Genomic DNA, 13,570 nt, shown 5'->3' with positions numbered 1-13,570 from the left:
TCTCCTTTGACACATGTATATATTACTCACAACCAAACAATCTAAGATATCTCAATGAAGGTTTATGCACCATTCACACCTCCATAGCAATTTTATCAACAAGGTTTGACATGGGAGACCTATTAGTTAGGCAAAAAATAGATGCAACAAATTTAGCCCAAAATCTTTGATCTATGCTAACACTACTTAGCATAATCTTAGGATTCTCCATCAGCCTCTTATTCATTTTCTATGCAAATTCATTTTTCCTATGGAGAATAAAAATTTGTCTTTTGTCTATGAATTCCACAATCTTTATAGAATCTATCAAAGTTATTAAAAATAAGTTCACAACCATTATCAATGCTTTAAAAAAATCTTCTTTTCTTTTTTGTACATCTTATTGTAGTTTCTAATCTTACTACAAATTCCAACAAAATACTTTGGAGTTTCTACAAATTTTAATTATCCCCTTGGACTGGGAGTTATCATGCTTCTTATTCTTCCTATATTTTTCATTTAGTATTCCATGAACATTTAATTCCTCCTTGAAACTAATGGGTACATTCCTTGACATTTGTCTAGAAAGCAAAGAATCCACCATCTTCAAAACAATAGATATAATTACAATAGCCATTACAAGTGAAGCCTATTAATCAAGTAAAGAAAAAAAAATCAAGATATAGCATTTCTTCTCCTCCTTTATATTGACACCAATAAATGTTCATTAGCCACCAACATTTTGAAATCTTTTCACTAGTTTATAATTTCTAAACTCTCTTCCCTTATTAAGGAGTACAGTTTCTTCATCGAAAAATCTTGTTCATTAAAGATTTGATTTGATACAACTTACTAGTTTCTTCTATAACTTTTTCATAGTGAACTTGCATGATCATTGATTAAAATGTCTACCAAGAACAATCTAATTTAACCCTTGGCTTTATAATCATTGATATCACATTAAGAAACCAACGTAGGATCATAGGTATGAAGTCATTTTCATCCATAGCATCCCATAGATCTTGATTTATTAACACAGCCTTAATCTCCATCTTCTATATCTCAATTTCTTTCCTAGAAAAATGTCTCACCTCTATTTTATTTAGTGAAATTTGCATTGAAATATTTATGCAACAAGATCACAAAGTACATTTCACTTAAGCTCTCCAATCAAAATTGAATTAATTGAAAAAATAACTCATAATTGACACAAAGAGTGATAAGGCTTTGATACCAGCTTAGATGAAGTTAAGGTAGAAAAATAATTTCCAATACCAACCTTGAGAGAAGGGAAATGCAAACAGATACTTTCTAACTCTTTATAACAATTGTAGAACCTAAAAGAAACAAACATAAATTATATACAACCCACGAGATAGTGATTTGCATGGGGAAAATTGTTTGAGAGAAAAGGAAAAAAAAAAACCCTCTCCAAAAGACCTCCAATATACTATTCAAAAATTAACAACAAATTACAATGTACTTGCAAAGAAACCTTTTCATTGGGTATTGTCAATGGAGATCTAGAGGTAGCTCACTGGCTATCACACTCTCACAATACATCATAATGCAATGCCCTTATAAAAAGGATTTCTTTCTAGATCAAGAAAAACACCCATAATATCTACTATTAGATCTATGACCAAATGATAGATGATCATTATAGAGATAAATTATACATAAAATTTAGATTTCAAAGATGTTAACTTTGCATTTCCATAAGGGCAGTCAACCTCAAACTCTCCACACAAGGCCATTCCATCAAGCCCTACAAGGGGATCACCCCCTTTGCTCATTTATCACCAATAATCTTTTATAATCTTAAGGTTGAGACACTAGTTTCCTAACAAGTTAAAGAAATTTTATTTTAATTGAGGATAAAAGTGCATTTAAAAAGAATGAATATAAATTAAATGAAATGTTAAATGAGTAGGATTTCAAAGATGTTAATGTTGCATCGCCATAGGGGCAGTTAACCTCAAACTCTCCACACGAGGCCATTCCATCAAACCCTACAAAGCGAGCACCCCCTATGCTCATTTATCACCAATATTTTTTTATATCTTAAGGTTGAGACACTAGTTTCCTAACAAGTCAAAGAAATTTTATTTTAATTGAGGATAAAAGTGCATTTAAAAAGGATTTCTTTCTAGATCAAGAAAAACACCCATAATATCTACTATTAGATCTCTGACCAAATGATAGATGGTCATTATAGAGATAAATTATACATAAAATTTAGATTTCAAAGATGTTAACATTGAATCGTCATAAGGGCAATCAACCTCAAACTCTCCACACGAGGCCACTCCATCAAACCCTACAAGGGGAACACCCCCTATGCTCATTTATCACCAATAATTTTTTATAATCTTAAGGTTGAAACACTAGTTTCCTAACAAGTTAAAGAAATTTTATTTTAATTGAGGATAAAAGTGCATTTAAAAGGAATGAGTATAAATTAAATGAAGGCAAATTTATTCCTTATTGTAAAATAAGATTAATTACAATTTAGTTTTTCTTTATGGTAGTTTATTATTTTCATACATTTTTTCATACTCAAAACAATTAGAAACAAATCACACAATTTTTAAAATTGATCACAAAAAAGAGCCTTTATGAATATATTAGCACGTTTCTCTATAAAGTAGTATATAAGGTCTACTAATGCTTGCCAAATCAACTCTTTGATGTGATGCTCCTAAATTTCAATATGTGCACTTCAAATGTAAAATGATGTAATCAAACTCAATTGTATAATACTAGTTTTATTACAATAAAATATTATGAGACCATTCCATAATTGTTACATATCGTATAAGGTTCTCCTAAACCAAACTACTAAACAAAATGTAAAGTCAATACCTCATACTTGCTATCATAATAAACTATTTCTTTGATCACCAAGACATAAACTTTTCATTTGTAGGTTCGATTGAAATCTAAAATGTATACATTTGGTCCTTGTTTAAGATCATACAAATCCTTCTTTTTATTTGTAAAGAACATATATATTTAAATGTGTCACAAAGCATTAAAGTTTGCAACAAAACCTCTTCATTAATATAACCATTAAAAGAGTTTTACTTCAATATACATTTTATAGTATTAATGACTTGTCATGTGTTTGGACTATCACTCATTATCATGTGTTTGGACTATCACTTATTATGTGATTGCATTGTAATGCACACTTGTATTTTATTGTGCTTTATCAATTGTGAGAACCTAAAGCATTTAGTATTGCAATGCTATATGCAAAAAGATGACAGACTTAATGTTAATCATGCTTTAAACTAATGATATTTAAGGTGTTCATAAATGTGATGTTGACATTAAAATTCATTTAGGGGTGAAATAATGATGTGATGTGATTTGAAATGGTTGGATGTTACCATTAATGTTAGCATCAATGATAGTTATTTAAAACAATTAACTAATTCCAATATTTGAGTCATTCAAGTATGTACAAATGCTACCCTTATATGAGGTGAGTGGTCACTATACATAAGGCATAAGTTAAAGTATTTTTAAACCTTACCCATTGTACTTAATTAAGTGGATTTCCATGTTTGTACCAGCATATACTCACTCCTAAGTGGCAAAGTTCCGAAAATCTTATTATGCGCTTGTTAAAAAAATGTTCGCCCATGTATGCTTATTTCTACTTCGTCGTCTATTTTAATAACAAGGACACAAAGCCTCTAGTTCCTGCCATAGCGTATTTTGAATTGAAGGTTTTAGTGTAAGATAAAACTACTTGTAGTGTTAAGACTTGTTATAGCTAGTTATTTGTCTAGAAGGATTCCTTTTCGACCATTGAAATGTCGATTTAAGTGTAAGTAATATTGTCGTAGACTAAGTTTGCAAGAATTGACATTAGGAATTACTTACAACCCTTATAAGCAACATAAGCAACATTGATGAATTATTTAAAATGGCATCCATACACATTTTATTGGATTAAATGCATAATTACGAAGAATAAAATAGGTATCAACATATATCGTGTTTAACTACATAAATTACGACACTGCTACGAATTTAGTAGAGAAATTAGTTGAATGCCACTGTGTATATATTTGAAAAAATACTTTATTATAAATGCTACAAATTGTTTCAAAAAAACCAATTTGTATGTATGTGTGCATAATACTTTAGATCAAATTCGATTGTATACCTTCCAAAAGATAGTTAAGAAATCAAATGGGTATTATTAGATCAATGAATTTTATAAATAAGTTGCAAATTTTGCGGTGTCAATTGGCATTTCATTAGATAAAATATGTTTTGCAACATTGAAAAGTGTATGACTGTTAATTGCACTATATTACAAATATAATAATGATAAATACCATTAAATAACTTAGCACAAAAAAAAGGGTGTGAGTGTGTATTGTATCATATTACAGATATAAGGATAAATGTCACAAATTCAGATGACAGAACAAATGTATATTAACATACAATCTAAACAGACAACTTGAAAAGATTGTCTAGATACATAAAACCCATGAGGTGGTACTACACAAAGAAACAATTCACATTGGTGGTGGGATTGATATTCACAACTATATCTAGAATGAAATGAAAAGAATTTAGAAAATCATTTATACACATCTAATTTTTCTCAATGACCCAATAACATGCTTATAGTATATAATATAACAATTATTTTTGATAATCATTACTCCTCTTGATGCAAATACTGCTTATAAATAAACTTAATTCTGTGAGTGAAAGATTTAAGAGCAAGTGAAAGATTTGAAAATGATATTTTCTAAGCAAGCGTAAACAAACGTCACTTTCAAACTCAACTCTGAAGGCATGAAGACTATTAACGTGTTTTAGGCTTATGCCTTTGTTTACTAGTAATCGTCGACACTTCCCCATTTTACATGGAAACAAGGATTACACCATCGAAAAGATTAGCGAATGGAGTTCTTCGTGCCAAATACAAGTGTTACCAAGCAGTCAAGAAGACTTCAAATCAACGACTGGAGACCAAACAGCTGCTAACAAAAAGCTGACTTAGATCAAGGTGCTGAGGAAAAGAACAGAGAATAGGAGGATATAGGTACCAAGAGTTGATAAAAATAGGAGCATTGCCTACTAGAATCAAAAATCCAAGAAAGCAATGCTTAACAAAAGGCACTCTTTTATGGTATAGTTCATATAATAATTCCTCTACCAATTGAATTCACACGTGGAACCTCCTCAATAGCAAGACCACCTTAGTATTTATGCTAAATAAGCTGAGCCCATCGTTGAACAGGATGTTGACAGCACCGCCAAAAAATGTTTTGCTGCCAAAAGTTGGCTATTAGACTAAAAGTCTGAAGACCAAGACCACCATTTTGTTTCGGTTTTTAGACAATCAATGCTTTCCATTAAATATTAATTGAAAGGCAGTTAAATGACCCAACTGTACTGAAATTGTAATGACATGCAATGGTGACACTGAAATTACAGACCTCTTTCCAAAGTTATATTAATATATATACCATAGCATTTAGGATTGAATCCGAGAATAGACAAAAGATTGCTGTTTTACAGGGTTTGGATGCCTCTGAGTTGAGCAAAGGCTCTTCCATTCTGTCACTCTACTATATTTTCCTCAATGACTAGCCCACTCAACTGGGTCCTCCACTCTTTTATTTATTTCAACTATAATACCATCTCAAACGACCTTTGGCATTTCAAGAAGCCTTTGATTTCACAGCAGGCTAACTTTGGGTGTCAACTTTTGGTCCCAGATTAATAGAGACAATCCTACTGGCAACTTACTGCTGCATCCTTGACCCTCAACTGGTTCCTCAACTAATACATTTCAATTAGAGTGTCATCTCCTTAGCCCTTTAGATTTTGTAGACATTTTGATTTGAAAGCAGGCTCACCCTAGGTGTGAACCATGTGATCTGGATTTTCCATGAACATTCCTGTGACCCAAAATTTACACAATCTACACCCATGACAGATTGAAATTCAAACAGAGACCAGAAATAGTAAAGCCTGGATCTGGACCTCTATTAGACTGAACCACTTAACATTAAAAAAGAAATAAGAAAAATGATTCTTCAAAAATATCTTTAAAATTTGTGAAGAGAATATTTGAATATAACTAATGCATGTTCCCAATAGGATGACCTAGTTCAACTCTTGTATTATTCTGTTAAATTATAAATCATTGCTTAGCTTTGACAATAAAAATTAAATTGTGATATTGCCTTATCAATAAAAATTAAATCAGGTTGCTTGAAATTAGTTAAATAAGAGCCTTAAAACAAATAAAAAATAACAACTCATACGAAAATTAAAGTCTGCTGTAGAGATCGAAACTGGCTATCAGCCATTAAATATTGACAGCCAAGTTTTTTTTGTACACATGCTTGAATGTTGTAAATGATATATACCTCAAAATATTGTGTAAAATCTATGATACAGCGGAATGAATACCCATAAGTCAACAAATGGGATACAAGTACAACCAATTAGAAAAACAAAAAATACAGCTTTTACAGAGACGAGCCAACTACTCTAATGTATTTGGCTTGTTTTCTGCAAGAATGAGGGAAATCTCAAGGCCATGACTAAAAGCTTGACTGACAGATGACCATCATGATCATGAGGCTCTTGATGATTGTTTGAGTTATCGAGATTTTACCGAAATCCCCTACAAATTGGAAGTTGAGGAGGCTGCTAAAGAGCTAGCAGCTTGTGAAATCAGCTCTGTGGAAGAGAATTATGATGGGTGTCATGCTGGGTCTGATTTGTATGAAAATGCTGGCAGTATTGGCGTCTCGGGTTCGGAATTGGGGGAAGTTGATGTTGAGGAGAAGTCTACCTTAGTAGAAGATAATAGAGAGGTCCAATGTGAGAAGCTTACTGGTGCCCAGGTCGGCTCGACGCAGAAGTTTGTGACTAGTTATTCTTGCCCTCCTCCTCCACCAGTTCCTCCCCCATAACCAGTGATTGTTGGATTGACACCTAGAAGATTTGTATCAAGTGGGTCGGCTGTACAGAGAAGTGGGTCTTCTAGAAGATAACAATTTTCATGGAATGCTATGGCATGCTAGACTTCACCAACAGGCTCGCACTAGCCATGACTTCTTCTAAAGCCTTTGGCAATAAATCACCGTACTTGAGCTCCGGTTTGTCCAGAAACACTTTCAGTCCCATGGCATCAATACTTATGCATGGCGTTTCAGGATCAGAATCACAACAATTGCTCAAAATAGAAATTGAACGAGTTTGAAAGAAGTTGAATTGCATTTTAATGTCTTTCGAAGGTTCTAGACGAGTCCAATATCCAATCTGCTGCACACAATCAATGCCCCATAGATTTTTGTAGAACACTGCATTAAATGTTAACAATGACCGCCGCACAAAGTTAAAAATATCACCTGTCAAGCTGGCACATCGATGGAAGAAATAAATATTCAATACAGATCTTTTTTGACCCTTTAAAAGTACATGTCCCCATAGTGCACTGTGCCATACGCGGGCATGATAAAGTTCAAAATAAAAATTGCATTCTCTGATCAATCAAAAGTTTTGAAAAAAAAGTGAACAATGACTGTTCAGGTATGAATTTATATATTTACAAAGTTTATATGAACAAACATTATATTTTAATGGGAATAAATAAAAATTCTGAAATATGATTGGCTTAATAAGAGTTAACTAAAAGCATCTACTGGATGCTATAGTATCCTGCCTTGGCAGGAACTAAATATACAAGGACGCATAGTGTTTAGTTCCTATCGATGTATAATTTGTTATTGCATTAGTCATACAGTTAGTTCGTAAAATAATTTGAGTTAAAAAAAAAATTGTATTATACTTGTATATGCAAATACAACATTGACTAATAAGCTAATACAAAATTTAAAAAAATGAAATGTCATTTATACATAATGTATATTGATTTTGTTTTGGTAAAAGATAAATATAGAAATACATTTAAATCATATGTGACCAAGAGAATGTCTACTTTGTATTAAGCAATTAATGATGAGCAAGACAAATAATAGTTTTTGAAAAATAATGTAGAGGTAGGTTTATTTTGTTTGGATAATTACATTGATCTATCGTGTGGTACAATTTTTGTCTCTATGTACCAATTTTGTTTTAAATTGAAATAAAAATACTTCAACAATATTGTGGAATGTAGAAAAAAATAAAATAAAAAAATTTCAAAATTGTTATTGTTCTCAACTGAGTACAAAATATTTATGATACTTTAAAAAATTCATTTATCATTGTCCTTAGAATAAGTACAAGATATTTATGGTGCTTTTTCAACTTTATTTATTACTCATCTTTTTTTCCACATTGGAATCTATGAAGAGTGAGCCAAAAACACTACTGTAGCAAAAAGCAGCCAATCATATTGAAGATAAATGTTTTTTCTATAATTCTAAAAACTTTAATACATATTAAAACTTTAAAAATTTAAGAAGTTGTCAAAAAAATACTCAAATCTCATTGAAGAATTAAATGGAACAGTTGCATTTCAATGAATGCTATAGTATCCTGCCTTGACAGGAACTAATAAACATGAACTTAGTGGTTTTTATTGCAGTTTAATAATGTAGAAATAAGAGTTATTTTGCTTTTATCTATTACTTTTAAAAGGAAAAAGCAATGGATTGGATTTCTATCTTTTATTCATTCATTCAATCCACCATTTTGGGGGACTAAAGCAGCACCCTGATATGCAGTTGCATGTTCCACACGCCTCATAGCTGTGGCAGCCCTTGTTGCTTCTGTAAATATGACTAATGCATTATGGTCATTCAGCCAAACAAGTTCACACTCTCCACCGAATCTCAGAATGAGTGAGCTTACACTAACATCTGTTTCTCTGGGTAAATTAAACAAGGCAAGTACAAGTCTTGGATCCATGTCTACCAATGAACTAAACATGGGAGGTTGCACCTGGCCTGTGGTTTGAAATTGCCCTTTAACTAACAGGTTGCGTGCTGGGGCTCTTGAATTTTGTGTGGTCTGTACAATTAAAAACCTTCTCGGTTCCCGTCCAGCACAAAATACAGCAAGGTTCCACCTTCCTGCAAGTAGCTTCAATATCTCCATTTTCTCCTTTGGCACAGGTTTGAAAATGTGGACACGAACAATGTTTGTGTTAGATTTCGTTCTTCCTGGAACTAAATATTTAAACCTATCCTCAACAGCTGAGACCCATTCAGGCTCTCTCCTAATCATGTCAGCAAGCACTTGTGACATTGCTCCATTAACCCCTGGCAGATCAACTGTTGTTACAATGTCAGAGGCATTTGCTAGAGTCTTCTTCCTTTCCAACTTTGTACATTCATCATCACAAGCAAGCTTTCTCTGGCCCATGGAAACTGTGGTCAAATGTGACTCTATTGGTTGAAGGGGAGCAGGCAATTTGTGATAAATAGAAGCTTCAAAGACTGGATTACCTCTGGTATTGTTACCTCCAGCATCACATGGAACTCTTGCAGTCAATCGACCACACGAGCAAGTAATAGTCACTGGAAATGTGCATCTGGTATCAGGGCAAGGGGTTGATGGGTGACACAGAGAACTACATGTGTGCTTGCATTCTGTACGAGAAGCTCCACAAGTTTGCCCACATGACATTCTGGCTTCAGATGATGTAGTTTCCATGGTAACTGTGTCACAGGGTGGTATATGGCATGTCCTAGTACAAGCATGGATGCCACATTGCCTTGTTTTCCCACAAAGGTTATTGCATTTTAATTCTCGTGAACTACATGGGACATTGCTGAGGATTACATGACTTCCTACACATTCTTTTGCAACACTCATTGTGCAAGGAGGGCACTCTCCAAGATGGCAAGTATGAGATGCAGGATGCCCACATGGCTGAGGAATGGAGCAAGGATATGTGCACGAAGGAATAGATGTCCCACATGGTACTGGAGGAGGAATTGATGTCTTCCCACATGCACAAGACAGATCAGTAAAACTAGTTTCAAGACATGGAGGGCAGTGGCCACTATGGCAAAGTTCCTTGCAATAATGTTGACCACATCTCATCTTTTTCCCACAAGGCATAAGGCATAAATGTGGATCCCAGTCACCTGATTGAACAACAGACCGACCTTGTGAGAGAGAGCAGCATTTTTCATTGCATCTGTGTCTTCCACACTTTTTCTTCTGTCCACAAACTTTTTCACATGAAAATTCTTTGTTATCCTTCGTGACCGATGTAGTTTTCCAGCAACTGACTTTTCTAGATGTAGACCCACATCGACATTTCTGATCTACAGAAACCAGACATGGAGGGCAGTTGCCCTGGTGACAAGAACTTGTGCAAGTGTGTTTCGCACAGGGAAGAAGCTTTTCACATACTTCTGAGCATGTCGGCACATGATCCAGGCAACTCTTTCTTTGATTGAGTATTTTTGTTTTACCACAAGGGCATGTTTTTAATTTCTCGGGTAGTAAATCACATTCGTTGCATTCTCCTGGATGACATCCCAAGCTGCAGTTATGATTTTGACAGGAAAGCATCTTCATACAAAGATTCTCACATGCATATACGCCACTTTTCCACTCTACTTCACCATGGAACTCCAGATCCCCACAAAGCAACATCTTCTCTTTTTTACCACAAAAGCATGAGGCATTTATTAAAATAGTGCATGAATTACAAGGACCCTCATGGCAAGTTTTATCGCAGCGATGTCGACCACAGGTAAGAAGCTTCTCACACAATTGTCCACATGATTCAACTGACTTCTGATCAGAACATCTGCTTGTAATTATTTTTTTACCACATGGGCATGGTTGAGGTGCAGCCATTGCTGTGCAAGGAGGACAAGGGCCTGGATGACATTGGAGTGTGCAACTATGAGGACAACGAGACTTTTCCTTCCCTTTATCAAGTGACTTTCCACATGACTCTCCACATGAGTGTGGAAGTAGATAGAAATCCTGGGCAGGGTTTTGCAATTTTCCACAGAAACAATAATACTGAAGATCCTCTGGTCTTGAATACTGAACTGACTGACAACCTGGGCATCTCCAATTCGATCCCTGATTTTGCCCAGCAGACGAAGCTGTGGAAGTTGGAGCTCGTGCCCACTTCCTTATGCAATGTAAGTGAAAGAGCGAGTAGCATGTATTACAAGACCATATTGCCGCTGATCTTCCCACCATCTCATAACAAATCATGCATTCCAACTTACCTTTATGAAGCTTCTGTTCAATCTCTTGCACAAGATTTGGCACATCCGGTCTATCCAAATGAATTACCCCCTCACTTTCCTGCTTCAATACTGGCCGATCATTAGCTACGGATAATGGAGCATGACTCGTCCAATCATGGCCGCTCTTTCTGTTCATATGTCTTTCCTGTTGCATGGAGTGTGAATGATTTTTCTCAAAATTGAAAGAAGCAACAAAATCTTCGTTTGTAGAATTTGGTCCATGGCTGGATACCTCACTATACCTATCATTATGATGATTATGATCCCCGGAATCCTCAACTCTTCTATCAAAATGTCCCCTGCTTTGCCCCCTTGACGATCTGCGCGGCTGATTTTCCATATGCGATTGCACTCCACTCCTTAAAGAACTGCTGTCATCCAACTTTAACTCACCACACTGCGAGCTTAAAGAATTCACACCCAAATTTTGTCTACCACCAGAGAAATGGCACGCCTTTCTAGTCCTCTCGAGTCCATGAGAACTCAAATCCACTAGACTGTGCCGCCCATCACCCGGAAACGGATTCCTCATATTTGAACTTCTGCTCGAAGCATTCCAGTTTGAATCTCTGTTTCCATAGAAGGTGTGATTTGAACTCCGCTTGATATTTGCATTGCTTTTGGAAAAGGAATCAAAGTTCGGACTAAAAGTGGGGTTTCGATTCTGACAGGCATTGGTATCACCAATGCAATTGAGGTTAGGCTTAACAGGTTTTGGGTTAGAAATTGAGTTTTCTCTGCATCCACTCCTATGGTCGGCAATAGAATCGAGATTGGGGATAGGGTTAGGGTTTTGATTATGGTTTCCTCTTCCTCTAGATAACCATATCCTGCGCCCATTATTTCCTTGTGAGTTTTGCCTACCACTGTTACTAGTTGTTTCTACCTCCTCTGTGCTAACAGCCATTTGAGGATCGATTAAACCAACACACTGTACGGCATGCCCACACTGTACTATTGAAATGCGTTTGTTGGATTTACACACAGTTCTGTTCCGAGAAAACAAAAATCAATATGCGGTTACGATTATAGAGATAAACCAAAAAAACACGAGTGGTATGATGTACCTCTTCAGACTTTGTACAAAAATGATGTGATCTGGTTGTTCAGTGCAATGAATACCTGTTGGCAAGAGCGGAATTCCTCATCAACACAATTCGAATGGATTTCTCAGCGGGAAATCTGGGGGAAGGGTTGAGACAGGGAAGATTATTTATTTATTTACAGGTTTTATTTTGTAGGGTTTTCTTTTGAATCTTCCTTGGAATTATGCAACGAGCACTTGCACTTAGATGACCTCCAACGGGTACATGATAACATACGGAGCAACGGCTAGACAGTAACTAATTTTTTAATTAATTATAAATTAAGAATAATTGGTTTTTATAATTAATTTATAATGGACTCATTGATTAATTTAAAATAAAAAAATTTATCGGCAAGAGGCTGAAGTTTACCGTTGCGTCTTAAAAATACATATATTATTATTATTAAATCTAAATTAATTAAAACAAATTTGTATGTGTGTTAAAATATAAGTGGAGTATGATTCTTTATATTAATAAGTCTTTAGATATATGGATAATTATAATAATGTAATATTAATTTGCTTCTTTTACGTAGATTCACTAAATGTATTTATCATGATTTCTTTGGATGTTTGTTTGTCACATAAGTTTGGGGTTGTCAAGTTTTGTCATTAACATAAATTTTGATATTTCTAATGTCTTGTGTGGTAGTATCATATCTCACAACAAATATTGTAATATTTTTTCATTAATAACAGTTCTCACTTTTTGACCAATTTTGACACTGAAATAGATTTCTTTTTTGAAAACTTCACTTTCATATGCAATTTTATTTATTTTTAACGTAACAACTCTAGTTGGTTTCATTCAATTTTGTTAAGAATTGTAGATTTTATTCTATGGTAAAGTGATGTTAATGATAGATTAAACATAGGTTGATTTTGATCGATATAATTTCTTTTGTATCAATCAAAATGTATTTTTTCTTGTTTTGCTAGAAAGGTAGCACACATACCTTTGTACCACATTTTTTAAAAAAATCATTTTCTATTTTTCCTAAAGTTCAAACAGAGATTTGTGAAATGGCCAAAACAACTCATATTTAATAAAATTAAAAATAAAATATCACAATAATCACCATCAATGGAATCACCTTCCAAGTGACTGAGGAAGTGATTGCCATCGCGACTGGCCTTTCAATGAGGGGGAAAAAATGGAGAAAGGTTACTAAAACCACGGACGAGGTCAGTATGAATAATTTCTTTGCGAAAAATGAGGAGCCAGTTCGATATAGAGGAGGGTTTAAAAGGGACAAGCTACCAACCCCATGGGACGATGTGT

The 13,570-nt window shown here is 34.4% G+C and overlaps 1 pseudogene across 1 annotated transcript; it reads right to left on the bottom strand.

Moving 5' to 3' along the window:
* Positions 1-8,466: 8,466 nt before the first annotated feature.
* Positions 8,467-12,446, bottom strand: LOC149542267 (NF-X1-type zinc finger protein NFXL1 pseudogene; annotated as a pseudogene). The gene is made up of 2 exons (XR_016355446.1): positions 12,269-12,446; positions 8,467-12,190 (listed from the first exon to the last, which is right to left on the bottom strand). The product of XR_016355446.1 is annotated as an NF-X1-type zinc finger protein NFXL1 pseudogene (transcript).
* Between the last annotated feature and the right edge of the window lie 1,124 nt (positions 12,447-13,570).

The sequence above is a fragment of the Cupressus sempervirens genome, chromosome 8, assembly GCF_028749045.1.
Source record: "Cupressus sempervirens isolate cs-2001-9-10 chromosome 8, ASM2874904v1, whole genome shotgun sequence".
Lineage (NCBI taxonomy): Eukaryota > Viridiplantae > Streptophyta > Pinopsida > Cupressales > Cupressaceae > Cupressus > Cupressus sempervirens.
Note: the sequence above shows the minus strand (reverse complement) of the source record. Positions and strands in the feature narration are given on the sequence as shown.